This window comes from Gopherus flavomarginatus, chromosome 4, assembly GCF_025201925.1.
Source record: "Gopherus flavomarginatus isolate rGopFla2 chromosome 4, rGopFla2.mat.asm, whole genome shotgun sequence".
NCBI lineage: Eukaryota > Metazoa > Chordata > Testudines > Testudinidae > Gopherus > Gopherus flavomarginatus.
Genome location: NC_066620.1, coordinates 155397404 through 155424740, shown reverse-complemented (window position 1 = coordinate 155424740; position 27337 = coordinate 155397404). Strand labels below are relative to the sequence as shown.

The window sequence follows — 27337 nt, the reverse complement described above, 5'->3', positions numbered from 1 at the left end:
TGACTGGGGCATGCCCCACCCCAGGGCAAAGTCCCTGCTGAGACTCCAACTACTAACACTTAAACACCAAGTACTAGAAACTATATACAAAGAGACAGTCAATAGGTTGTTAGAAAACCACTATCCACTTGGGAGACGAGTAAGGCGTTCCAACCAACCGTCACTGGGGGTCAGAAGGAATTGAGAAGGCATAGGGCCAGTGACACCTCATATACCCGTGCATGAGCGCGGCACTACAGAGGTCTCTACAGCCGGCAAAAAAATTTCAACAACTCTGCAGGTGGGCATGGACATACCGAGAATGGAATCGACATGTGCAAGTACTTGAAGAAGAACAGTTTTATCTACCTTTATAACTGACTAAATAAAGGTGTACCAATATTTAAAATGGTGATGGCTGAGGATAACTGCGTTACAGACTCTCTTACATCTGAAGTTTTGCAAAGTCAAAATGCCTCAAAGTATTTAGGAATAAAAGAGTTTACAAGTAGCAGCTCCATCAAGGTCAACAGAGTTACAGAGCAGACACCCAGAAGTCACTTAGTATCAGAAGGAAACCAAATTATTTTGAAAGCATTCCATGAAGGCATTAGCATCCCTGAGTGCTATAAAAGGCAAGAATATAGTACCAAATGACTTACGTTCCTATATGCCTCTGGGATTTAGGGCAGTAACAAAGCTCCTCCATTCCTGTCCATTTCTAGCAAGTCTTTCAATGGTTCCCGAGCCGTACCACAGGTTTTTCAGCTCAGTTTCCACCGCTCTTCATCATGTTGTTTTCAGGCGGCCTCATTTTTGCTTGTCTTCAGGTGTCCATCTTATTGCTACTCTGGTGATGGAATCAGTTGCCATTCGAAGCACATGACCAATCCATCTCCAATGCCTCCTGGCAATGATGGTGCTCACATCCTCTTGGCTGCACTGCATCAATAGATCATGGTTTGAGATTGTTCTGGGCCAAAAAATACAGAGGATTTTTCTGAGGCAGGTTGTATGGAATGAAGAGAGTTTGGACATCATACTTTCTCATTCCCCAGCATTCTGCACTATAAAGTAGTGTTGAAAGTATAGAGCTCTGATAAATCTTAAGTTGGTTTTGGTGTATTTTGATAATTTCCAGACTGTATTTAAGATCCTGAAAGTGTTCCTAGCTTTACTGATTTTGTTCTGGATGTCCTGGCTTGTTCCACCGTCCTGGCTGATGGTGCTGCCCAAGTATGTGAATGTTTCTGCATTGGTGAGAACATAATCCTCTATCCATATAGGTATTGGTGAGGCAATATTAAAGGTCATGATATCTGTCTTATTGTGATTGATCTTCAGTCCAATTTGCTGGCTGAATGTGTTGAGTCGAGTTGTTTTTACTTGTATATGATGTTAGGTATGTGATAGGAGAACAACATCAACTGTCAAGTCCAGGTCTTCAAAGGATGAAAAGAAAGTGTCCATTTAATGCCTCTTGGCATGTCTTCTGTTGTATGCCACATTACCAAGTCAATAGCAATTCTGAAGAGGACTGCAGACATGACAAAACCCTGATGTACTCCTGTTCTGACTTCAAGACTAAGCTCACTGTGATCAACACTACACGTGAAGTTGAAATAGAAGCTTTTGACAACGTTGATTATACAGAAAGGAATTCCATATGTCCGCAGAATGTGCCATAGGCTGGTCCTGTGAATGCTGTCAAAAGCATTCCCAAAGTCTATGCAATTTATGTAGAGTTGCCATTGCCGTTCTAAGAGCTGTTTTATGATGTTTCGTAGAGCAAAGATCTGGTCTGTGCATCCACGCCCTTTCTGAAAACCAGCTTGCAGTAAAATGACTTGTAGTAAAAGTATAAACCAATTTTAACACAACATAAATTTTATGAACAAATACTACTAAAAATACACAGAGCACAAGTACCTTGTGAATAGAAAAAAGAAAAATGAATTTCTAGCCCTTAAAATTCTGAAGACAATCTACTAAACATGAATCAATGTAAAATGATGCAGAGCTGTCTTCCTAATTCTTCAAAAAGACAGCTTTAGCACCTCTGCTGATGCTAACAGGCAAAAGTCCCTGTAAAGTGTGGCAGCATTAGTTTATTCCAGCACTATAAAATACCCTGAATTCTCCTACACCCACACAGGTATGGCTTGTAGTTGAAAATACTCAATGGAGGTAGTTTAATTACCTTACTTCATTTTCAAGGATTTTTTTTTCTTTTTACCTTGCTCCTCTCCAGGTGCCCCAGCCCCATACCCTGCAAATCAATTTGTACGATGTTGTACAAGTGGTCCAGCTAATCCTTTCCCCTATAATACAGGGCCAATGTGAGGAGGGAGACGAGAACCTGTAGCTATCTTCAGATACTCATCTTCTTGGCTCTGTAGGCATCAAGCTGTTAGGCTGTTCTCCAGATACTCTACCTCACTACAATACGCTTCTGGCAAAGAACCAACATATCAAATTAAATACTGGTTAGAAAAGCTATGAACAGCAGCAAACAAACAATCAGCTGAATTACTCCCTGGGGAGGACCACTCAACATGTATGAAGGCAGGGAGAAAAGCACAGTAGGCACAGGAGACATAGCAGCAGTCAGGAAATGAGGCTATTCTTTTCACAAGTCTGATAACTCGTGTAAAAAGTACAAACTGTGTGATCTTCATTAGGATTTTACTTGAGTTAAGTACACCCTTTTTACCCTGGTGAAGGCAATGCCTTTCATACCAGCTGATCTCTGCAGAATGTTCTAAGACAACTCTGATCACTGCTAGAATTGGTTTATCTGCAGCAGAATGTTTCACTGATGTAGTAGTTAGTATACATCAGTGATTCTCAACCTATTTACCATTGTGGGCCACATATGCAGCTCTCTGTGTGTTACGTGGGCCGCATCCACACAATATAGATACTACTATTATGGCCGTGAGGATGTCATGTGGGCCGCAGTTGTGTGCTGATTGGGCCATGGGTTGAGAACCACTGATTTAGATGCTTTTAAGGCACTGAAACTTAGAAGAGGCGAGAGGAGGAAGAGAAGAACGGCAATGATGCATCTTCTACAAGTGTCTCTGAATGTTCCCAAGGTGAGACTACAAAAGGAGGCGCTGCACCCTCTACCACCTCAACTGCTTTCACTGCCAACCTAGATGACCACGACAGATCTCTGGGAAAAAGGGGAAGATCAGAGTCCTAACTGAATAGTGATTGTAACACTGTTCTGCCAAATGTGGCATCCACTCTCGAAGTAAGATCCAGCACATAATGTTTAGTGAATGCATACACTTATTTCCATGTAGTACCTTTGCAAGTTTCCCTCATTAACTCATGTATCATTTTAACTCATCTTGAAACAGTCTGAGTGGACACAATATAAACCATATGACTCTTGGCAGAAGAAACAGTCTAGATGACTTCCTAAAACTCCTACAGTCATATTTTCTGTTGTCACATGGACCATATTCCCTTGTATATGAGGGAGGAACGATCTGAGACACAGAAGGATAGCTCTTAATTCCAACACACTGCTGCGTATGGTCCTTTCTTGGAAAGTCCTGACCCTGAATGCAAACTGAGCCAAATGGTCTCCCCATCCCATGCTGGATGCCTCTCACATTATCACCATCTATAGGGAAGGGGGATTGAATAGCACACCTTGGAAAACATTCAATTTGTTCATCTACCATCTCAGTGAATCCAGAACTTCCTGAGGCATGTTGACAAATATGACAACTGTCTTGATTAGGTGTGTAAACTTGAGACAACCAATGATGCATTGTCTGCATTCTGAAAAGAGCAAAAGGGGTCATGTAATTGGTAGCTGCCAACCCCATGAGTCCCAAGAAGAGGATCATCTTCTGGTAATGACAGACTTAAAGTTGGGAAATCACTTCTTATATTTTTAGAAACCTCTCTTCTGGAATAAAAGCTCTTCCTGCCGCTGAGTCCAGTACGGAACCTATAAAGCGAATCCTCTGAGCCAGGCAGAGATTTGACTTTTTGATATTGAGAAGCCAACTGTGATGGGGTGGAACTCATCACTCTGGCATCTGTTGCCAGGTGTCATGGGATTTAGATCTTCTTGCCAGTGTGTCCTCTTCGGGTGATGCCTCACCACTATCATTCTGCTCTCGGACCCACATCACTCCCAGGATCGCAGCGTCCTCTTCAGTGACACAGCCCTCCAGCTATGCCTCACTCTGTGCTCCCCCATTACAGGGGGCCTGCAGTCCTCTATCCAGCCACTTGCCTCAGTGGCAACTGCAGCCCACTGTCTGATCCACTTCCTCAGTGGCAAAGGGGGGAAGGGAACCCAGGCCCATCCACTACTCCAGGTCACAGCCCAGGGACCCTGTAGAAGGCTGCTGCCTGTGGCGCCCCCTCCAACTCTTCAGTAGATTGCCCTGGGCCACTTCCCCATAACCCCAGCACCCTCTTTGTCCTTGCCTCAGGGACTCAGCCTGCAGATCCTTTAGCTTTTAGCTCCCCAGGTCTCTTCCTGCAGCACTGCTCTATCCAGGGTGCTTTCTGCCTTCAGCCTGCAAGACAGCCAGTCCACCTCCCTCCTCAAGCTCCAGGGAGTCACTGAAGCTGCTCTGCAGCCCTTCTTATATGGCCAGCCCAGCTCTGATTGGCCACTCCTTGCAACCCCTCTCTGATTGGCCACTTCCTGTGCAGGATCCTAAGGGCTGCTTTTAACCCCTTTTCTGCCAGTGTGGGGCAGCCGCCCTATCACACCATCCCATATCCAAGATGAAGGAGATCATAAATTCAAATGTGAAACAGAACATTGTGTGAAACTGCTTTAAGCAGACAATCCTCTGAGTATGGGTAAACAACACCTTACTTTCTCAGCTGTGCCACTATCACAGAATGGCACTTGAAAAAACCTCTTGACAAACCACGTGACTATCTTGTATTGGAAATGGTATTTGGCTACCATGAACCTCAGATATTTTTGATGACTGTGCCAAACAGAGATATGAGCGAGGAAATTATGGAGCCTAATGTTAACATTCTAAACTGGAATTTTTGGATATACTTGTTTAAACTCCTTAACTCAAAATATTGAACGTAAACCCCCATCTTTTTCTGTATTGGAAAATATGTTGAATAGAATCCGTGACTCCAAAGACATTAGTGTACCTCCTCGACAGCTCCTATCTGCAGTACCCTGTGAACATCTATAAGTAAAAATCATCTCATAAGACGAGTCCCTGAAAAGAAAAGGACGGAGAAATTGGAAAAGGGCAGTTGTTTCAATTGAATGGCACAGACCTTTTCTATAATTTTCAGTATCTGTGTGTCTGATGTAATTCGCCTCCATTGGCTGACAAACTGGAGTAGCCTGTCTTCAAATAACACCATTCACTGATTGGTCTACAACTCTCAAGTGTTGCCATCAAGTCTGTGGCCTGTCATTCACTGAAGATGAAGAAGAGGAAATTGGTTGCTTCATCCCAGGTCTAGATCTGAAAAACCTCTTCTTCTGTTGAGACTAAAATTAAGTCTGAGGTTGCTGGTGTGGATGCATCTGGATAGAGAAAAATATGATGACGACAACAGCAGGTAACACTATCTCTAGTATCTTAAGGATGAAGCAGAAGGCTCCTTCTGGTCCATGGATACAGACTGTGACGTCTCGGATCTTGAAATGAGGCTTGAAAGTTCCCAGATAGCTGCTGTATCCTGGCTTCCACGCAATATCTGCTGAAAGCTGGTGGATCAAGAAGCTAGGAACACTGCAACCTCAGCCAATTGAGAGCCCCAAATGGAGAATTGCCCGGCTCTAGCAATTGGATCAACCACACTAAGTCAGGAGGCAGCACGGGAAGTTTGTCCAAGCAACAAGGTGATTTCCTGTTGTGCCTGCCTCCTGCACCAAACTCTGTTCTTAATTCTGCTCCATTTCTGCCTCACCTCTGCCTGTGCTCCTGCTCTGTGCTTGATCCTTGCCCCTCTTCCAGTTCCTGCCTCCAACCATCAATTACCAAATCCTGGCTCCGGCCGCAGCCTCTAACTTTGGACCCTGATTCTGACTTGCCCTTTGGTATCTGACCTCTGCTCTGACCCTTGGCTTTGATTTCTGGTTCTGACTCTGACTTGATCCCTAGCTCTGGTAACTGGCAGTTGATTCTGCTGCTGACTCTTAGCTTCATTCCCCAACCTGGACGCCTACTCCACTCACCAGATCTGACTCCTGGGCCAGACCATCTACATCCCAGTCCATAACACAGACCCAGAGAGCAAGCCTATCTAGTTGTCTTTATTTTTTCCAAGAAATGGTCTTAGAACTGAAAAAAACATCCCCTGCAATGGGGACATCTTCCACTTGAACTCTCATGTCCACTGCCAATGAAGCTAACAGGCTATATGCATGCCTATTCAACAAGACTGCAGATGCCAAACCTCTGTTACAAGAGTATGAAGCATCAAATGATACCCTGAGGGCATACTTTGTCACATTCTGCCCTTCTGTAAGAAGAGCATTAGCTTATCTTCATTTGTCCACTGGCAAATGCTGCAAGAATCCAGCCATCTTCTCCCACAGATGGAAATGATAATAGGTCATTACTACCTCATAATTATCCACGCTAACACCCAGAGAAGAGGAATAAAACACCATTCTCCCTAGTGCATCAATCTTTCCCATTCTCTATCTATCTGTCAGGGTAGAAGTGAGCCGGGCCAGATCTAAACCTTCTCCTACCAGCAGTCACTATCAGTGAATTCATTATAGGATGGGTGTGAAAATACAAAAACCTGTGGCACCTGATAAAGTTGCCTGCTTTCTTCAATACAGCCTGATAGGAAGCAGGAGTTCAACAAACAGCCTTTGCAGGCTGTAAAAGTCCATCCAAAGTAGGAAGTAACCTCCTATTTCTAGAGGTAGCTCCCCCCTAAAAAAGTCAAATACAGGGTGGGAGGTCTCCTCCAGAGTCACCAAAGGTAAATTCAATGCGGCTACCGTAAAATCATGGAACTGTAATGCATTCTCAGAAGAAGAAGAGGCTGAAGCCACATCCACATACTCTTCAGGTAACAAGTCTGGACTGAAATCTGCATCCAGTTATTCCTGTTCAAAAAGAGGAGCCAGTTCTTTCTTGCCTTCCTCAAATATTGTGTCCAATACCACTGTTTGCACCAATGGATCCAGAGAAACCACATCCAAAGACTGGTAAGCTACCAGATCCTTATAAGAGAAATCTTCATATCTCCATCAAAAAACTGTTGCGGCTGAACCCAATAGGGCCACAAAGACCATGGCTGCTAGTCTTTCCAGTATGTGGGATCTGGGAATATATCCATGGGAGGAGCAGCAAAGGGAATACTCCAGGATGACATAGGTCTCCTGACTTTTCCTCTATCCTCTGCAGACAAATGTAACCTTGGAAAAGGACGATGGAGAGATACAAAGGATGAGAAAGATCTACATGGAGATTGTAAGCTCTCCATGGTGATGCCAGAGCATGAATATCAACAGCAGGGCAGACAGTTAAAAACCAGGGCACAAACCCCAAACTGGATGCAAGTTCTCAACTGTACTATGTGCAAACTCCTCAGGCAGTTAAATAGCTTTTAACATGGAGTCACAGACAGTCCTCTTGTTACTCCAATCCCTCTTGCCATCCAGGAGAGAGTATCTCTGTGACAGATGGCGCCATATACCAAAATTACCAGTAATATTCAGGTTACTACTTATCCCAAAGGACCAGTCACTTCGGCAAAGTCAATTGTGCTTTAGCTCTCACAACACTTGTAGTGAATGCCATAGTAAACTATATGAAGATTTATTAAACAAGAAAAGGAAATTAGAGAGTTATTTACAAAGTTAGAGTAAGCAAACAGACACTGGAATGAGTTATCTTAGGTTTCAAAAGGTAATATAGGCTTTTATATTCAGCAACCTCTATTTGACCTTCAGGGTTTATCCAGACAAGAAGCTCGGGATCTCTTGCTCATGCTTAGAAACACCTTGCCGCATCCCCCCCACCCCCAAAGAGTCCAAGCAGCATAGAGATACCTATTTCCTTTGGTTTGGGGCTTTTTATCCCCCCTCTTGTCAAGTACTCTAAGCTGAAAACTCAGCTGGTGGGAGCACTCCACATGCATGACTTGCCTTCACAAGAGCAGAAAAGAAGGAATCTTTAGTCCTTTAGCTGATGGTTTCTCAATCCAGATGCAAGGAGTTTCCAGTTGTAAGATCCAACTAGAGCCCATCTGGTATAATGGATCTCCTCTTTCAGGAGGGACACAATTTCTGCACAAGAGCAGCTCTGCACACTAATTAAGGTCCCTCTCCTGTATGGTAATTAATACAGTCAGAGGCTCACACTGTAACCACTCAAATATTACAATACAATATGGAAGATGGATATGACAAATAAGAATAATGCATGCAGCAACTCACAGACATTAAATTAATACTAAACATTTTATCACAATAATCTTATTTCATCAAATATTAACTCATGTGAGCCAGATAGATTACAACTATGTAACTATCTGTGTCCAGCTGAGATATGGGAACCTTGCATGAGCTGGTACTTGGCCTGCCAGTGTCACAGAGACCCTGTAGGAGTCTTGGGAGGAGACACAGAAAAGTCCAGAAACAGGCTAACAATTTACTCTACTCTCCTGGAACTGGAAACAATCTTCTGGTTCAAATTCAGCTTCTCAGCACTGAACCCTTCATTTCTACATGGAGTGCTCAACTGGATATGCAGTCAATGCTCATGTGTATTAGCTATGGCCAGCAAGTAGTAGTCATTCTGCATCAAGTGCACTGCTAGCTCATGAAAGGAATACAGATGGATTCAGGTTAACCTTTGGTGAGAGGCAAGCAAGACGTTCTACTTGAGCAAGCACACAAGAAAGGATCATACCTACAAAACTATATCCAAGCAGCTGTAAGCATGGGATTGACCAGACAGCAGGACAATGCAGAGAGCAAATCAAGTGACTTAAGAGACTACTGCAAAATCAAGGGTGCCAATGAGGACGACCACATCTTCACATCTGGTTTATGACGAATTCAACCAGATACTGGGAACTGCAGCAGGCGCTGAGTCCAGTCAGGGGCGGCTCTAGGTATTTTGCCGCCCCAAGCAAGGCAGGCAGGCTGCCTTCAGCGGCTTGCCTGTGGGAAGTCCCCAGTCCCGTGGCATGCCTGTGGGAGGTCCGCCGAAGAGGAGGGACCAGCGGATCCTCCGCAGGCATGCCACCAAAGGCAACCTGCCTGCTGCCCTTGCGGCGACAGGCAGAGCGTACCCCATGGCTTGCCGCCCCAGGCATGTGCTTGGCGTGCTGGTGCCTGGAGCCGCTCCTCTCCACAGTTGTGTATGACAACTGGCGGAATGGGAATAGTGCCCTTAAACATTCCCACCCACCTCCCGGCACCACCAGAGAAGAGTCAGCCAGATGTAGGGCAAGAAGTGATCCTGTAACTGAGGCCAATTACGGAAGACACTATGCCGCTGGAGTATCTACAGCACATTCTAGGTCCATACTGAAAGGAGCAATTTAGGAGTAGCTCTGGAGGAGGGTCTGCCTGCTGCAGAAACAGCATCAGAACAAGCTTCTGAGCATGTTAAGTTTCTACCACCATGTTTGAATTTATTAATATGTGGATGGAAGGGATTCCCAGCTTATGGGCTATGAAGTTATTAATTCATGCCAAGGTTTTCTGTGCTTCTGTTCAGTGTGAAACCCACATCATTCCCCTAGTGACCCCACTTCCCTCTCCTGCCATGTGGGATTCAAAATGAGTATCATGAAATGTTCAAGAATTTTTTTTTTTATTACTTACTGATTGTTAGGAGTTTGGCTTGAGGCTATCAGCCACCCCAGCTCTGTTTTATCTTCAGCAGGACTGAGAAACAACTGGAGAGGTGGAGGGAGGGAAAACATGAATACAGCAGCATTCGTGGCAAAGAATGAGGAAGTCATCTCTCAGGGAATTTTGACCACACACTCCCTTCGAGCAGAACTTTGACATTTCTTGTTGGATGCTGTCACAAAGAGATTTATCTCCAGGAAGCCCCAGATCAGAACATTTCTCATAGGATTAGACAGCTTAGCTCTCATTCATGGCCCTGACAAAAACGCCTGATCAGTATGTCTGCTAGTGTTCTGCAGACCAGATAGGTAATGCCACTGAGATGTTGATCTGCTGAGGTATGCACCAATTCCACAGTTTACTCCTGGGGGAATTCTGTGCTACTGTGCATGCGTACAATTCATGTCAACCGACGATTTCTTTGCTTCCCCATAGAAAAATGACTTTCTGATGGAAAGCAAAGGGAAGTCACAAAAGGGCACCACATGAAATTAATAGACAGCAGATTTAAAACAAACAAAACGAAGTATTTCTTCACACAGTGCAGTCGACCTGTGGAACTCTTTGCCATATGATGTTGTGAAGGCCAAGGCTATAATAGGGTTCAAAAAAGAACTGGATAAGTTCTTGGAGAATAGCACTCTCTATAACTATTCTCCAGGATGGGCAGGGATACAAACTCATGCTCTGAAGTGTCCCTAGCCTCAGTTTGCCAGAAGCTGGAGATGGGCAACGGGGGGATGTATCACTTGATGAGTACCTGCTCTGTTCATTCCCTTTGAAGCATCTGCCATTGGCCCCTATCGGAAGACAGGATACTCAGCTAGATGGATCACTGGTCGCACCCAGTATGGCCATTCTTATGAGCGGTCACACGCCCCTTCTCAGCAGCATGAATGCATCATTTCCGGTACCCAGAGCAATCGGCAAAGAGGTAGATCACTGCAGGAGGGCAGGATGGGTCAGACCAACCCTCACCCCCATCCACCCCACCCCCATGCATCAGTACCTGCCCATACCCAGATGCCCCCACCAAGCCTTATCCCTCTGCACCAGAATCCCCCCACACCCAAATCCCCATTCCGCCAATCCTCACCCCCTGCATCCAAAGCGCACACACACCCCACACTGACTCCCTCCCCAACCCCATCCCAGCCGGTGAATCTTACTATGCACCTCGTTCAGCTGCTAGTCCTGGCTAGAAAAGCAGCATACTTTCCCTGCACGGAATGCCTGGGGCCCCACCCCGCTTCCTGACCCCTACCCTTATCGTTCCTCAGCTGCAGGAGAGGGTCACACTGTATGGGGAGCTGCTTCCTCCATTTGCCCAACCCCTGTGCATCCAGACCCCTCCCCCATACCCAGAGCCACCAGCCAAGCCCCATTCCCTCTGCATCCGGACTCCCTCCCCTGCATCCTGCTGAGCACGACCACCTCTGCACCCAGACCACCACACACCACTGAGCCCCCTGAACTCAAACCCCCACCCTGATAATCTCCACCCCCTATGCACCTGGAGCACCCCATGCATCCCCAACCTGAACTCCCACCCCACTAAGCCCCAACCAGCTACACTCAGACCCCCATCCCACCAAGCCCTACTCCCCAAGTATACAGACCCCTCTGCTAATCCCCATCCCCCCACACCCAGACCCCCCCTGATGGGCCATAACCATCTTCAGCTAGAACCCCATGCAGAGTCCCAATACCCCTACCTCTGGAACACATCTCCCCCACTACCACCACCCACCAAGACCCTGTGCATCTAGATCCCCCTACTGAGCCACCTGCATCCACAGTGCCCCAAATAGAACCCTCTCACCCCACACCTGGATCCCCCAACACTAGGATGCTGCCAGTCTGAGCCTGTCCTCCCACATCTGACACAGGGCTGCTAACCCCGGAGAGTTGCTTCATTTGCTACTCAGAGAATTCGACACTAAAAAAATTAAATTCTGTGCACAATATTTTAAAACTATTGAAAAATAAAATTTGCAGAAATAAATGGGGAGTGGGGAACATAGGCCACTGGCTGCATGAAGTTGGGAGATCACCCTGCCATGCTGGAGCCTCCACATTCATTCATTGACAAATAAAATTCGCAGAATTTTAAAATACTGCATACAGAATTTTAATTTTTTTGAAACAGAACTCCCTCAGGAGTAACAGTTTTACTCCTTCTGTGCATAAGGATAGCAATCTTGTGTACAGACGCAGTAAAATATATGGTTGCTTTGTCAGTCACGATCTACTTAACACTTGATTACGAATAAGAAATGGCCGCAGATGTCCTCTAAGGTCGATTAGATCAATGTGAAGGACAGACTCTTGATGAGTCCATTTGCCTTGTGTAGTAAGGCATCCCAGCCTATCAAGGAAGCATCTGTTATAGTCTCTGTGGTGCATGGTTGATTGGGGTCCTATTCAACACAAGTTTTGTGAGGATCCTTCCATCACTTAAGAGGCCTTTTGGTTGTTCAGGTTGTGCTTTTGGGGTATATAGACAGTTCTGAGCCAGGCCTCAAGGCAACAGGAATGTAATCTAGCATGATGTATCACAGATATACATGCTATCATATGACCCAGTAGTCATAGGCAAGTTCTTCCCATTGTCTGGGGGCTTAACTGAAGGTGAGAAATAAGGCTGGACATTGTGACAAGTCTGTCCATCAGCAGATAAGCCCCGGCAGCCATGGAGTTCAGGGTAACCTCTATGAATTAGATCCGCTGGATGCGTGTCAAAGTAGACTTTTTCTATATTGAGAAGTAGACTCTGAGTGGAAAATGGCTAGGGCCTTGTTGACTGCCAACTATACCTCGAGAGAGGTGTGACATACCAGGGTACCAGACTAAAGAGTAACCTGGGAGTGCCCTTTACAATGCCTTGCTGCTGTTGCATCCAGCATGGATTGCTCAAGAACAGCCTCCAGCTACGTCCGCGCGTGTGCTGCAGCCAGCCCTTGGCTCTTACCAGCTTTTGTTATGCTGCAGGGTAACCCCAACACACACCCCAGTCCCAGATTTCCCCCCAGAAACCTATATCCTGTACTGCTCAGCCCTCTCTTGGACAGTACAAAAATAAAGAATAATGGATTCAGTAAGGAAATAATATGCACATAACTTGTTATGCCAAATGGAGTATCTAGACCGGGGTTCTCAACCTATTTATCTTTGTGGGCCGTATATGCAGATCTGTGTGTGTTATGTGGGCCACATCTGCAGAATATATAATATATGATATACAATACTTGGCGTGGGAGGGCCGTGAATCAACCAGTTTATGTACAATAGTCAGGACTGGAAAACATGCATGTGTGTGTTACAGGGGGTATGGGGCAGAGGTGTCCATGATAATCCCATCTGAAACAAATATACCTACATTTGGTAGGGCAGTGCTTAAAGTGTATCCCTCAGTGACCAGATTCCATTTTTAATTCTTTTGCCAGGACTGTGACCCACTGTGACTCTGCCCACTTTAAGCCTTGCCTGAGCTGGGGACACAAAACAGCTGCAGTGTCAGCAGTGTCCCCTCCAAGCTGCTGTGCTGTAGTATAGAGGAGTGTGTGGGGAACATGGCAATTTTGTTCCCTGGACACCTCATACCTGGAGCCTGTCTGAGGCAGGGGGCACAGCCCTGCTGGAGGCTGCCTACCTGCTATCTCTATGTATGAATAAGCAGGCACTAACCTTTGGCTGGCAGTAGTGCTTATGGAGGGGGTGCAGTTGGGATACAAAGTATTGCTCCAATTAGCTCAGTGCAGCAGGCACAAGGAGAATGCACTCAGCCCCATGTGGGGCTCAACACTAGCTCTCTCTCCAGGCCAAAGAGTCACTGCTGCAGCAGATAATAGAGCCCTGTAGCAGAGACTGCACATAAGGTGGAGAGGGCTCCTCCCAACCCCGCCTGCTGTGGCTTCCCGGAAGGGCACACGTCCTTCTATGCCTGCTCCCGCGCACTCAGGGGAAGGGGTGATCCTACCCACCAAGCTATAGGGGGGGACCCTTGCTGGGAAGCTGCCCACAGGACAAAATTTCCACCCCCACAAGCTGTTGCTTACAAATAATGGTACACATTTTAAAGTAATGACTTACAGGGCAGTCTCCTGCTCTGGTTGTGAGCTCTGGCTCTGGACATGGCCAGAAGGGGATGGGCAGGTGGGTGCTGTCTGCTGCAGGCAGCTCAGAGCGCGCTGCAGCCTGGAGCATGCACATCCCCACCACAGGGAACATCAGTTGCGCTAGTATGCAGGCACAAATGAAAGGTTCTGGGGGGAGGTCATATGCCCCCAATTTATCCATACACCTCTGGTGCAGACACCTAGCAGTGAAAAGGCAGCATCCCACGGCAGCAGCATTCTCAGTGTCTGTGCAGCACGGGGAGGGAGGTAGCAACAGGCCGCCAGCTGGTTGTTGGCTGAGCTCTTCCCTTGTCACAGGCATTTGCTTTGCCTTCCCTGCTAGCAGGGAGTGCTCCAGTACGGCTCAGTGGCACTGTCTCCCCCTCAGCTGGCCCCAGCCGGGACGCAAGAGTCAAGTAATTGGCACAGCAATTTTTATTTTTTTTTAGCACACGGCTGGACTGCAGCTGTGTGCTAAGTGGGCCATAAGTGGCCCACCGGCCACAGGCTGAGAACACTGATTTAAACACTTCAACTTGAACACACTGGATTAGATAAAACAATAAAACAAGTTTATTAACTACAAAGAGATTTCATGTGAGTACAGGTAATGAGGCATAAAAGTTAGAAATGGTTACAAGATAAAATGCTTACTAATGTCTAATCTAAGAAACTACATTAAATTCAAAGCAAACGTTCTCACTACGTCCCTTCAGCAGTTTTACTGACCAAAGACTTTAGAGCAGAATCTGTCCCCCAGAGTTCAACAACTGCTTCATCTTTTCAAGTGCAGTGAATGCAATGGGTAGGGAGAGAGAGAGGGATCCTGGGGTGTTTTTCCTTCCTTTTTATAATTTCCATTTCCTTCTTGAAAAAGATTTCCACCTGAGACCCAGGAGACACAGTCTACATGGAAGGATATACCCTAACGGGTTTTTCCACCTATTTAAAACTTTCTTTGATTTCCGTCCCTGCTTGATTACTCTGTTTACTGCTTAAGTGCAAGTTAAGGAAAGCACACAGTCCATCATTTGTTTAGGACAGACCCACCTTCTGCTTGGCTGTGGGGTTTGGAACATGGTGTTAACATCACAGAGGGAAATCTTATAACTTCACATACAACGTTGCCACACATTTTACCTGGACAATACTGACCAGCAAATTATGAGTTTTTAAACGATACCTCACAAGGCATACCTTGTACAAACATTACTGCAATAGTTTGTAGGGTGTGGACACAAGGGTATATTATGTCACAGCAGGATCAACCTTTGATGCGCCAGTTGTCCAGGTAGGGAAAGACCACTACTCCCAATTGACTTAGCTGGGCAGACAATAAAAAGGACCTTTGTAAACACTCTCAGGGAAGCCAAGAGGTCAAAAGGAAGCACTCAATACTGATAATGTCTGTGGCTGACCACAAACCGTAGAAAGCCTGTGACCTGGATGCATCACTACATGAAAGTATACACCCTGATGGCAGAGGTCCACATACCAGTGTCCTGGATATAGAGATGGTACTGTTGTTAAGGTTACCACCCTGAACTTTTGAGTTTGGATGAATGTGTTCAGAGTTCTGAGGTTCAAGATCAGTCTGCATACTACTTTCTTCTTGGGCATCAAAAATATCTGGAGTCTAACCCTTTCTGGATGCTGAAGGGGGAATTGGTTCTATCAACCCCAGTTGCAGGGTGGATTCCACTCGTCATCGTTTTGTCCCACAATAATTGTATTAGGCCATGAAGTTCAAGAATGAATTTGGTGACTTTTACAGGGTCATTGGTAAGGGCTTGATCCATAGTATCAAATCTGAAGAGCACCACCTTCCATACAATAACATTACATTCAAAAGCATAGGCAAATGTCAAAGCCTGCCCCTCCCGAAAACATAACTTGCAAAGTTGGACATATCAATCCCATCTCTACTGATTTTCATTCCTGTGGTGTGCCCTGTCTAAAACGTCATGATAGTGGTTGCAATTTTCCAAGATGCTTTGATATCAGGGATCTTTTATCTTAACCATTTACTTCAGCTAATATTTTTCTTGATAGGACTTCAATATCCTCAATCATTGAAAATTTAGGTGGGGATGGCAATCTTCCAACTTCAATCACATCATTAGCTATCTCATTCCTAGCCATACCAATGTGTAATAGAATCCACTGAACAGTCTATTTATTGCTTCTCTCTTTCATTCTCTGAACTTACTAATGAATTGCATTGTTGATAATGTTCTGGTTTCTTTCAGAAGGAAACAAGGATTGCCACCTGTGAGTAAACAAACATTACAACATCTGCCTTTATTTCTGCTGTTTTCTTCTTGCAGGTCAGTTTATTACAGCCATATAGTTTAAGATTGGGATCAATCCCAATACTTTCATCATTAGGCCACTGGATACAGACACCATTCTTGAAGGATTTATCTGACGAAGCATCAGGGCACACGTGAATCTGTTTCCCTTGTGATGGATATCGTTGGATGGTCTTTTCTGCAATTTTCCTTAGTATAGCCAAGTATGCGTGTTCCTTCAAGCAAGAATCCAAAGAGGAGAGTCATTTACTAAAATAAAAAAGGTTCAGATGGAATTACTGAGCATACAAGTTTTATATACTCTACCCTTCTATCATTATCAATTCCTCAGTTTCTTCAGTAGCCTTTACGTATCTTTCAAAGCAAGATGATTAATTCAGCATTGATTTGGTCTTCCCATTCCCAAACAGATCTGAACAATGACTACATTCAGGTAGGAACTGAAAATGATTTCCATCACTGAAGAGCTTGGAGCCCTCAAATGAAAGGTCCTCCACTGCGTTCTGGACCTCTCTGAGGATCCCACAATTGCAGATGTGATAAACGGTGCATTACCATAGTTGTTTCTGCAGACCAGAATGCCATATCTCCTGCATCCAGCAAGGCCTATAAGGAGCCTTTACAGCCAGTTGGTGTTGAGTAGAGAGAGCCTGGTCTTGATTCTTTTGTTCCTGCAGTAAATAGCCAATATAATGAGTGAGTTTGATAAACTCTGTGTAGTCATATTTGGCCATCAGACCATGGTAATTAACTTCCCTAAATGGTAAAGCAGCCTAATAACTTTTATGGCAGAGGCAGTCAGCCACTTAAGTTCCTTGTTGTGTGGTGCGGAACTGGAATGGTACTTGTTCCTTTCATTCACAGCATCAGTCACTTGGGAATCTGGGACTGTGTAGGAAAACAGATATTCTGAACCCCAGTGAATATATTAGCAGGCGTGGTGTAATCAAGTCATGCTAAGTAATTCTTCCACTCTACTCCACGCTGGTTAGGCCTCAACTGGAGTCTTGTGTCCAGTTCTGGGCACTACACATTTCAGGAAAGATGTGGACAAGTTGGAGAAGGTCCAAAGAATAGCAACTAAAATGATTAAAGGTCTAGAAAACACGACCTATAAGAGAAGATTGAAAAAATGGATTTGTTTAGTCTGGAAAAGAGAAAGAGGGGACATGATAACACGTTTTCAAGTACCTAAAAGGTTGTTAAAAGAAGGAGGGAGAAAAATGTTCTTAACCTCTGAGGATAGGACAAGAAGCAATGGGCTTAGATTGCAGCAAGGAAAGTTTAGGCTGGACATTAGGAAAAACTTCTTAACTGTCAGGATGGTTAAGCACTGGAATAAATTGCCTATAGAGGTTGTGGAATCTCAGTCATTGGAGATTTTTAAGAGCAGGTTAGACAAACACATGTCAGGAATGTCCTACCTAGATAATATTTTGTCCTGACATGAGTGCAGCGGACTGGACTAGATGACCTCTCAAGGTCTCTTCCTGTCCTATGAGTCTATAATTGTATGATATATTTTTCAGCTCTTTTTCAAGTGGAAGGGACAGTGCCTAGTACCTGCCATACTGCTCCTGCTGTTTCCAGCAAGGCATCATTTATTACAAAAACAATTCTGCCCCAAGAGAGGTGGTATGATCAAGAACATCCACTAATCTGTGTTGTGGTTCCTGCACCTCTTCCAAGAGGATCTGGAAGGACTCAAGACACCAGACACTAGTCCACTGAGGACAGCAAGAGTTTGGGTTACCAGAAAGGTAGCACTGAGACCAAGTGTGGAGTACACTCGGAGCAGCAACTTCTGAGAATGACGTCTAAATTGAGAACTGTAATAAGACTATCTTATGCTTGAAAAGGTAAAGAAATCACCTCTAGTTAAACAGTAAATGAGTTCACTTGGGGGTTTTACTTGTAATCATTAAAGAGTGTTAACAAAAGTCTGGAGTAGCGCTGTGATGACTCAGTTTTCCTGACACTTCGCAAGCAGTTTGGTTGGAAAAAATTCTATGTCTGGGTGATTCTACTGTGCAAAGATTTTGTCTACTAATGTTTGTTAGACCACTTGTGGTTGTTCATATATTAATGAAACTGCTTAGGTGATCCACCAGATTGCTGTCTCCCCCTGCCAAATGTAGTGCTGTAGAATTCATGTTGGGAAGAACAGAGAAGGTACTTTGCTGCAAAGCTGAGAAAAGTGGGAGTCACACCTTGCTTGTTCACATGAATGTTGCTGCGATGTTGTCTATAACTACCTGGACCACTCTGGGTTGAACCTGAAAAAATGCTTTTAATGCAAGACAAATCATTCTGAGTTCCAAAAGGTTTACATGCATACTTGACTCTTACATGGATGACAGACTCCAAGGTATAAGGTTGCCATAATAAGCCCACCATCCCAAGCTGGATGCAACCATTGTCACTGTGACATATTGTACCGGAAGACTGAACGTTACTCCTTGACTATATAATCCCAGTGACATTAACACCCTCTGAAGAATGGTTAACTTTTGATACATGCAGTCTATGCCCTGTGGCTGGATGCCAGCCAGCATTGTAGGAATCTCATCTTTAGATCGGCATACAGGGTCACTTAAGTCAAAGTCAGAAGACCCATTAGTTTGAGGTAGAAGATCACTTAGAGAAGGCTGAATATGTAGCATGTCTATAAAAGCCTTGATGCTTACGAATCTTTCCTGAGGGAGACGCATTCTGCTTATTTGAGCGTGTAAGATTAGCCTTATGAAAAGGATTTTCTCTGTAGGTTCCAAGAGTGATTTTCTGTGTATCATCAAACCTAGCCTCTTAAAGACAATACATGTTCAAGAAAAGGCACTGAAAAGGTAACTCTTTTGATGATGCTTTTATTGGCCAATCATCCATATACCGGGGACTGGTAGGAGAGAAAGAGAAGGGGAGGACCTTTTATTGATGATTGTTTCTCACTATGAACTGGAGGTATTTGTGATATGTCTCATGAAACTATTAAAATAAGCACTTTGGAGCAAATGAAGGACTGGGAAATGGCAGGTGTTGGAAGAGTAGTAGTGTTCCTGGGGGGAGAGAGTTACTGTCTCAGGAAAAAAAAAAAGAAAACAAAAAAGCCAAACAGGTTACTGTTTCCTTAAAGACCCAGAACCTGGAGCACAGTAGTGTAAGGCAAGAGTTCCCTTTGTGACAATCACCAAACCAATAAAAATCATCTGTGGAGATGGAAGAATGGCGCAAAAAGGTCAATATGAAGTGGAGAGGAAATAAAAAGGATCTATTTATCATTGAGCCTGAAAACCACCAAGAGAAAAAGGGTTGACAGTCTCCTTTCCAGGCTGGAGAAGAGGGACAGAAAACCACTGTGCCAGGAAACACCAGGGAAGGTTTTTGCCATTAAAGATTTTTTTGTGTTTCAGATAACTTTATTTTGAAAAGTGGCCAGCCCTACTAGAAATGAACTCTTTTAAATTTACTGAACTGCAGCATACAAAGTGTGATGGAAGCGCTGAACTTCTTAGATCTAAAATGGGACAGAGACTATCACCTTCCTTGGGAATTAGGGAATATCTCCAATAAAACCTTTTGGCTATTAATTCCCTTAGGACCTCCCCTATAGCCTTTATTTTCAGCAGAGTCAGAACTTCTAATTTCAACAGGCTTTCGTGAAATGGAATAACTGAAAAGGGAGGAGAAGAAGGGTTTAGGAAGGAAGAGCCTTGAATTGTATCAGATACCTGTTTTGAACTATTGGCAAAATCCACTTGTCTGTTGTAACACAAGCCCAAGGGTGGGAAAATTGGTTCAAGATAGTCTCCAAGTAGTTGGTAAAGAAAAATTAGGTTGCAGCTCTTGGGTAAGTTGTCCATCTTGGATCTAGGGCCTGGCCCACAGATGTTGAAGGTGTATTGCTTGCTCCTTGGTCTCTGTTTAAAACTTCTCTTTTGCTGAGAAGAGTGTTGGGGAGGATACTGTTGATAACAATGCTGTCTCCTCTTTCCAAACTAATATAAAGTAGAAGATGAGGGTTTTTTGATATCTAAAACCTGCAACTCCTGGTTTTCTCCTTGGAGGATGATACATATATCAAGTGACCTGTGTCTCGTTTCTTTCATTTTTCCTAAAATCTCACTAGTCCTAGCACTAAATAGGCTCTCTTTTTCAAAGAGGTGGTCTTCCACCTTTGCCTTGGTATCTTGAGGAAGACCTGAAGAATTGAACCACATAAACCGAGATAGCAGAAGCCACAGAACTAGACATTGAATCTGAGGAATCCAAAAATGTCTTTAGGGCATGCCTTTCTACTTGGCTGGCTTTCTCCATTGATGGCACAGGCCAACTATCCTGGATCGTCTGGGAGATTCAAGATTTCTCCCCTCACAGATGGTACTGGTAGCAAGCCATTAAGGTTTGATAGTTCTGTGCTGAGCTGGCAAGGTGTTGCCTTCAGAGCTGGGCGCCAGGCCAACAGCCGCCCCTCTCTGGCCACCCAGGCCTGAGGTCAGCGCAGAAGTAAAGGTGGCAATACCATGACCCCCTAAAATAACCTTGTGACACCCTCCCCCAACTCCCTTTTGGATCAGAACCCTCAATTTGAGAAACACTGGTCTCCCTCATGAAATCTGTATAGTATAGGGTAAAAGCATTTCAAAGACCAGATTTCACCGGGGGGGGGGGGGAGCAACCAGATTTCACGGTCCATGACGTGTTTTTCATGGCTGTGAATCTGATAGGGTCCTAATTATTAGTACAGCAGTACCATCTAGGAGCTCCCACTGTACAAGGTGTACCATGTACCCCCCCACACAGTTTATTGTAAGCTTACGCCCCCAAAACCTTACAATGTAATAAGATGAGAGAGACTACAGTTGAATACAGATAGGCTGAGGCAAAACACAACAGTGAGATGGTTATTAGCGTAATAAGCAGCAGTCACATCATACCACTCTAACACTTTGAGCTTTACTCATGTGAAGAGGAAAGATTTTGGCATATCAGTGTTGTTCAACACCACTTATTACAGCTTCTCCCTGAACAAGATTCCCAAGACTATTGTAAGACAGAGTATTTCTTCTGAATTATCATTCACCCTCTAGGGTTTAAATCCCTGGATCTATCTTCCAAGAGTGCCATTACTAGGAGTAGTTTATTTGATATAGGCTTGAATTGACCATGGTCTGATAGTCCAAGTTTTTCAGGTTGTCACAGAAGAATACTGCGATTAGCAGAGCACTTTGTTGCCAGTGAGGTTCTAGGGCTTCCAAAGGTGTTTTGAAGTTCCTTCTAAAGGCAGTTTCTGTCTACTTGTCCGTTCAGTTTTTTGGGGGAAATGACGTTCTCAGCAAAAACGATGACGTCTGCTACTAGGGAAATTGTTGCTATAATTGTCCTTGAGGAGTGTGAAGAGAGAATCTTTGGCTCTAAGACCTTGCAGAATTTTAAAATTTGACAAATAAGCTTCTTCCCTTCATCAGCAATTTCCTCAAAGGAGGAATGAAGGGCAATGGTAGATACTCTTTTGGTTTTGAATAAGATATTTGCCCTTCATGGTTCCAAACAAGCCTGGGGGAAGAGAATGCCTCCTGCTTCTCAGATTCAAGGATAGAATAATCCAAAGCACCAAGTCCCCTTCACTAGTACCAAAACTAGAACTCAGTGAAAATTAGGATTCTTGTGTAATTGGTGTTTTTCTCCTTGTGTTTTCTGGTCTGTGTGTTTTAATTTTGCCTTCTGGAAAAAAGATGATTGCTGTAGGAGTAGGGTGACCAGATGTCCCGATTTTATAGGCTTTTTCTTATATAGGCACCTATTACCCCCCCAACCCATCCCAATTTTTTACACTTGCTATTTGGTCACCCTATGCAGGAGAATTGCCTCTTATTAACTGAGGCCTGGTCTACACTATGCGTTTAAACCGATTTTAGCAGTGTTAAACTGATTTAACTCTGCACCCATCCACACAATTAGACCCTTTATATAGATATAAAGGGCTCTTTAAACCGGTTTCCGTACTCCTCCCCAACGAGAGGAGTAGCGCTGAAATTGATATTACCATATCGGATTAGGGTTAGTATGGCCACAAATTGAGGGTATTGGCCTCTGGGCGGTATCTCACAGAGCACCATTGTGACCACTCTGGACAGCAATCCAAACTCGGATGCAGTGGCTAGATAGACAGGAAAAGCCCCGCAAACTTTGGAATTTCATTTCCTGTTTGCCCAGCGTGGAGCTCTGATCAGCACAGGTGGCAATGCAGTCCCAAATCCAAAAAGAGCTCCAGCATGGATCGTACGGGAGATACTAGATCTGATCGCTGTATGGGGAGACAAATCTGTTCTATCAGAGCTCCGTTACAGAAGATGAAGTGCAAAAGAATTTGAAAAAAATCTCCAGGCTATGATACAGAGTCCACAGCACAGTGCTGCGTGACAAGCGTAACAGAAAGCCAAAGAATCAAATGGACACTCATGGAAGGAGGGAGGGGGTACCGAGGACTCCAGCTATCTCACAGTCCCCACAGTCGCTGTAAATCATTTGCATTCTTGGCTGAGCTCCCAAGGCCTGTAGGGTCAAACACATTGCCCAGGGTGGTTCAGAGTACAGCTCCTTAATTTACCCCCCGCGAAAAAAAAGGGGAAAAAATCATTTCTTGACTTTTTTCAATGTCACCCTATGTCTACTGCATGCTGCTGGTAGACGCGATGCTGCGGCAGTGAACAGCAGTATCCTCTCCCCTCTGCCTCCCCGGTGGCAGACGGTACAATATGACTGCTATCCGTCGCCATCATCAGCCCATGAGTGCTTCTGGTTGGCCTCAGGTGAGGTCGGCCGGGGGCGCCTGGGTAAAAATAGGAACGACTCCCGGTCATTCCCAGTAGATGGTACAGAACGGCTGGTAACCGTCTTCATCATAGCAACTGGGGGCTGAGCTCCATCAGCCCCCTCCCTTTCATGTGTGAAGATAAGATTCTGTACTGCCTGGACTATCATAGCAGCGGGATGCTGGGATCCTCTCCCCCACACCGTTTAATGTCCTGCCTGGACTATCATAGCAGCTGGAGGCTGCCTCCGCCTCATTTTATCTCACTAACAAGTCAGTGTTTCTTATTCCTGCGTTCTTTATTACTTCATCACACAAACGGGGGGACACTGCCACAGCAACCCAGGAGGGTTGGGGGGAACAGGGAAGCAACGGGTGGGGTTGTTGCAGGGGCACCCTCTAGAATGGCATGTAGCTCATCATTTCTGCGGGATCTGACACAGAGCGGATGTGCTCTCTGGTTCTCTGGTACACTGGTTCTCTAGTACACTTGCACCATATTCTAGGAAGGACTGACTCTATTTTTAGATACCATAAAGGAGGTATTGACTCGGGGAGTCATTCCCATTTTTATTTTTGCGCCCCCGGCAGACCTCAGCCAGCGGCACCCATGACAGCAGCAGACAGTACAGAACAACAGATAACCGTCATCTCATCGCCAATTTACAATGGCATGGCAGACGGTACAGAACAACTGATAACCGTCTCTGCTATCTTGCAAAGGCAAATGAATGCTGCTGTGTAGCGCTGCAGTACCGCGTCTCTTAGCAACATCCAGTAGACATACGGTGACAGTAAAAAAAAAGCTGAACGGGCTCCATGGTTGCCGTGCTATGGCGTCTGCCAGGGCAATCCAGGGAAAAAGGGCACGAAATGATTGTCTGCCATTGCTTTCATGGAGGAAGGAATGACTGACGACATTTAGCCAGAATCACCCAGGACACTGTTTTTGCACCATCATGCATTGAGGTCTCAACCCAGAATTCCAATGGGCGGGGGAGACTGCGGGAACTATGGAATAGCTATGGGATAGCTACCCACAGTGCAACGCTCCAGAAATGGACACTAGCCTTGGACCATGTCCGCACACCACCGAATTAATGTGCTTAGTGTGGCCGCGTGCACTTGACTTTATAAAATCTGTTTTACAAAACCAGTTTACGTAAAATCGGAATAATCCCGTAGCGTAGACATACCCTGAAGCTCTCTTTGGACCATTAGCTGCAGGGCATTATGTTCTGAGCCCCACTGTTCTTCATCCAATATGTACTTGGAGAGAAAATGTAATGATAAATCCCTGAAAGAGACTGAGTCTTCATCTTTGGAAGATGGAGGGTGTGACCCTAGCAGCATCCCAATGCAAGAGACTCAGTGATATCAGGTAATAAGTTTCAGCTGGCCTGACCAGTTCAGTGTATCAAAAGAAAGCTAACATACTGATCATTAATATTTCTATGTAGTATATGTACAGAGGACAAATTCAAAGTTATAAGCATACTAGAAATTATGTCATTAAAATATATCTGCCCAGCAGAGCTGAAATTACCCCATCTAGACAAAGGAATGTGGTTCTGCCAGATATTACCAAGGTACATTAAAAGACAATGGGAATGCAAAGAAACAAGGTGAAGAGATAACCACTCCTCATCACAGCAAGGAGAGGAGACTTGCTAAAATGCAGATTGCTCTGTTTCCTACAAACATCAGCAGGGGAAGAAACCAGCATGGAATCTCCTTCGCCACCAGACTCCATGTCCCCTTTACCTTGCTGAATAATATTCAAAATAATCCATTTCAAAGGTGCACTAGACTGTAAAAGAGCGGACCAAAGAACCCTACTTTATCTTTCACTTAAGACAACAAAGGAACCCAGCACTTTGGACTTTATGGGAGATCCTGACCAGAGGAGTGGTCAAGCCATCTTGCTGGAAGTTGGACTGGTAAGCAAACTATCTTGAACAAAAACTATTTGTTTTCTACTTGTTTTGTTAAGTCAGCCTCTAGAAAGCATTTTTTCACTTTTATTTGCTTGTAATCACTTCTAACTCTACTCTTTATACACGATTTTAAGTGAGTTCCTATCTCCGTTTGTTTTTAATCTTGTTTTACATTTAGTCTAAACCAACCCTGAGTTGTGTTTGATTAACTCCAGTTAATGTACCAAGCTGATGGGTATTGTATCTTTAGAGGAACCAATGAACCTTAATATCTCTTTTAATGGTCCAGGACAGGCCTGGACATTGCACAGCACGTGGTTTGTGGAAAATCTGGAACTGGGGGTTATTGGGGTCATTTTGCAAGGATAACTGAGGCCAGAGTGTGGCAATGGTGTAAAAAGCAGGCTTCTGGAATCAGAATTGCTTAGAGCTGCTTAACATGTAGACAGTGCATGACTGTATGCTGGCTGGAAGTGTCCAGACAAGGGAGCTATAGCAGAAAAGCACTTTGAGGAACTCAGGCTACAGGGCAGACAGTGACACAAACCCCAGTAGTATGGATTGCAACCCAGAAGGTCACAGATGGTCAGAAAGAATAAGAGATTCCCTGCCACTTGATTATTACCCACTTAAAAATTTAGAAAAAAGTGAGCCTGACATTTTTTACTTCTGGAGGTGAACTTGACCAGCATGGGGGGATTTAGGGACTTGCCCCTAAAGAACTGCTAATCAGTAAGGACTGAGCCTACTGAGTGGCATGTGAAGAACACAAGTCATCCAGACTGAGCTTCTTCTCCTATCCAGGGCATGGGCTGGAGGGGGGAGCAACTATGAAAGAACTCTGCTTCTGTGGCTGCTGACAGAGCCCGCTCATCAACAAAGCAAGCTGAAAGAAGACCAAGTGACTGTCCATTTTGCCTGCTCTGCCATGAAGCTGACACGTGAGCAAGATGAACAGACGCTTCATCAGAAACCTGGAAACTTTCATCCCTTAAGGAAGTGGAGAGTGTGGAGTGAAAAGATAATGTTCATTGCTTTTAAACCAAAAAGTTTTATGAGCTAAGATTGCAACAGTTAAAGAGCACTGCACTATCCCTCCGCTTGTATTGCCATAATACCTGGCATGCAGGCAAGCCTCAGAGTTTCACAGACTAATATCAAGCTGTTTCAGATTGGGAGGTAAATTCTAAGGCCAGAAGGGACCACTGTGATCATCTAGTCTAACCTCCAGACTAGCACAGTTCCTAAAACTTCCCTGAACTCCCATTTGAACTAGAACATATCTTTTTAAAAAGCATCCACTGTTGATTTAAAAATTTCCAGTGATGGAGAATCCACCACAATAAAGTTTTCCAATGATTAATTGTTGTCAATGTTAAAAAAGGCATGCCTTATTTCTGGTCTGAATTTGTCTAGCTTCAACTTGCAGTTATTTGATCTTTTTATACTTCTGTCTGCCTATACCTAGATCCCTTATCAAATTCTGTTCTCCACACAGGTACTTACAGACTGATCAAGTCAATATTAGACTCAAAGAACTCAATTTGTTTAGGCATCAAAGAGGTGGCTACAGCATAGTGTATAAAGCATGTTTTCTATTCCTTCAATCATTCTCATGGATCTTCTCTGAATCCTCTCCAATTTATCAACATCCTTCTTGAAGTGTTGACTCCAAAACTGGACACAGTATTCCAAACACAGGGCCATATAAACTCCCTTCTATTTGATATCCCAAGGTCTGCATTAGCCCTTTTAGCCACAGCATCACACTGCTAGCTAGGATTCAGCTAATTATGCACCACGATGCTAAAGTCTTTTTCAGTGTCATTGCTTCCCAAAAGGGCTGCCCAAAAGGAATCCCTCATCCTCTTTGATCCATATTCTTTGTTCCTAGATGTATGACATTACATTTGACTGTACTGACATGCATATTGTTTGTCTGTGGCCAGTTTACTTAGCGATCCAGATTGCTGTGTCAGCTAATTATTTTTTCCATTATTTACCTCTCTCCCAATGAATCTGCAAGCTTTATCAGGTATATTTTCTTCCAGCTCACTGACAAAAGTATTAAACAGCATAGGGCCAAAAATCAATCCCTGTGGGACATTTGAAACATGCTTGCTCAGTGATTCCCTGATTACATTGAGACCCATCAGTTACCACTTTTTAATCCATTTAATGTGCCATGATGATTTTGTATCCTTCTGGTTTCTTAAATTAAAATGTCATGCCTTATAGAAGTTTAAATATATCACATCACCACTATTACCTTTATCAACCAAATTTATAATTTCATAAAAAATATACATAATTACTTTGACAGGATCTATTTC

At 44.4% G+C, this 27337-nt stretch overlaps 1 protein-coding gene across 3 annotated transcripts in view; it reads right to left on the bottom strand.

Moving 5' to 3' along the window:
* PHIP (pleckstrin homology domain interacting protein) overlaps positions 1-27337 on the bottom strand; it is a 339268-nt gene that overhangs the window by 266495 nt on the left and 45436 nt on the right. The window lies entirely within an intron of this gene.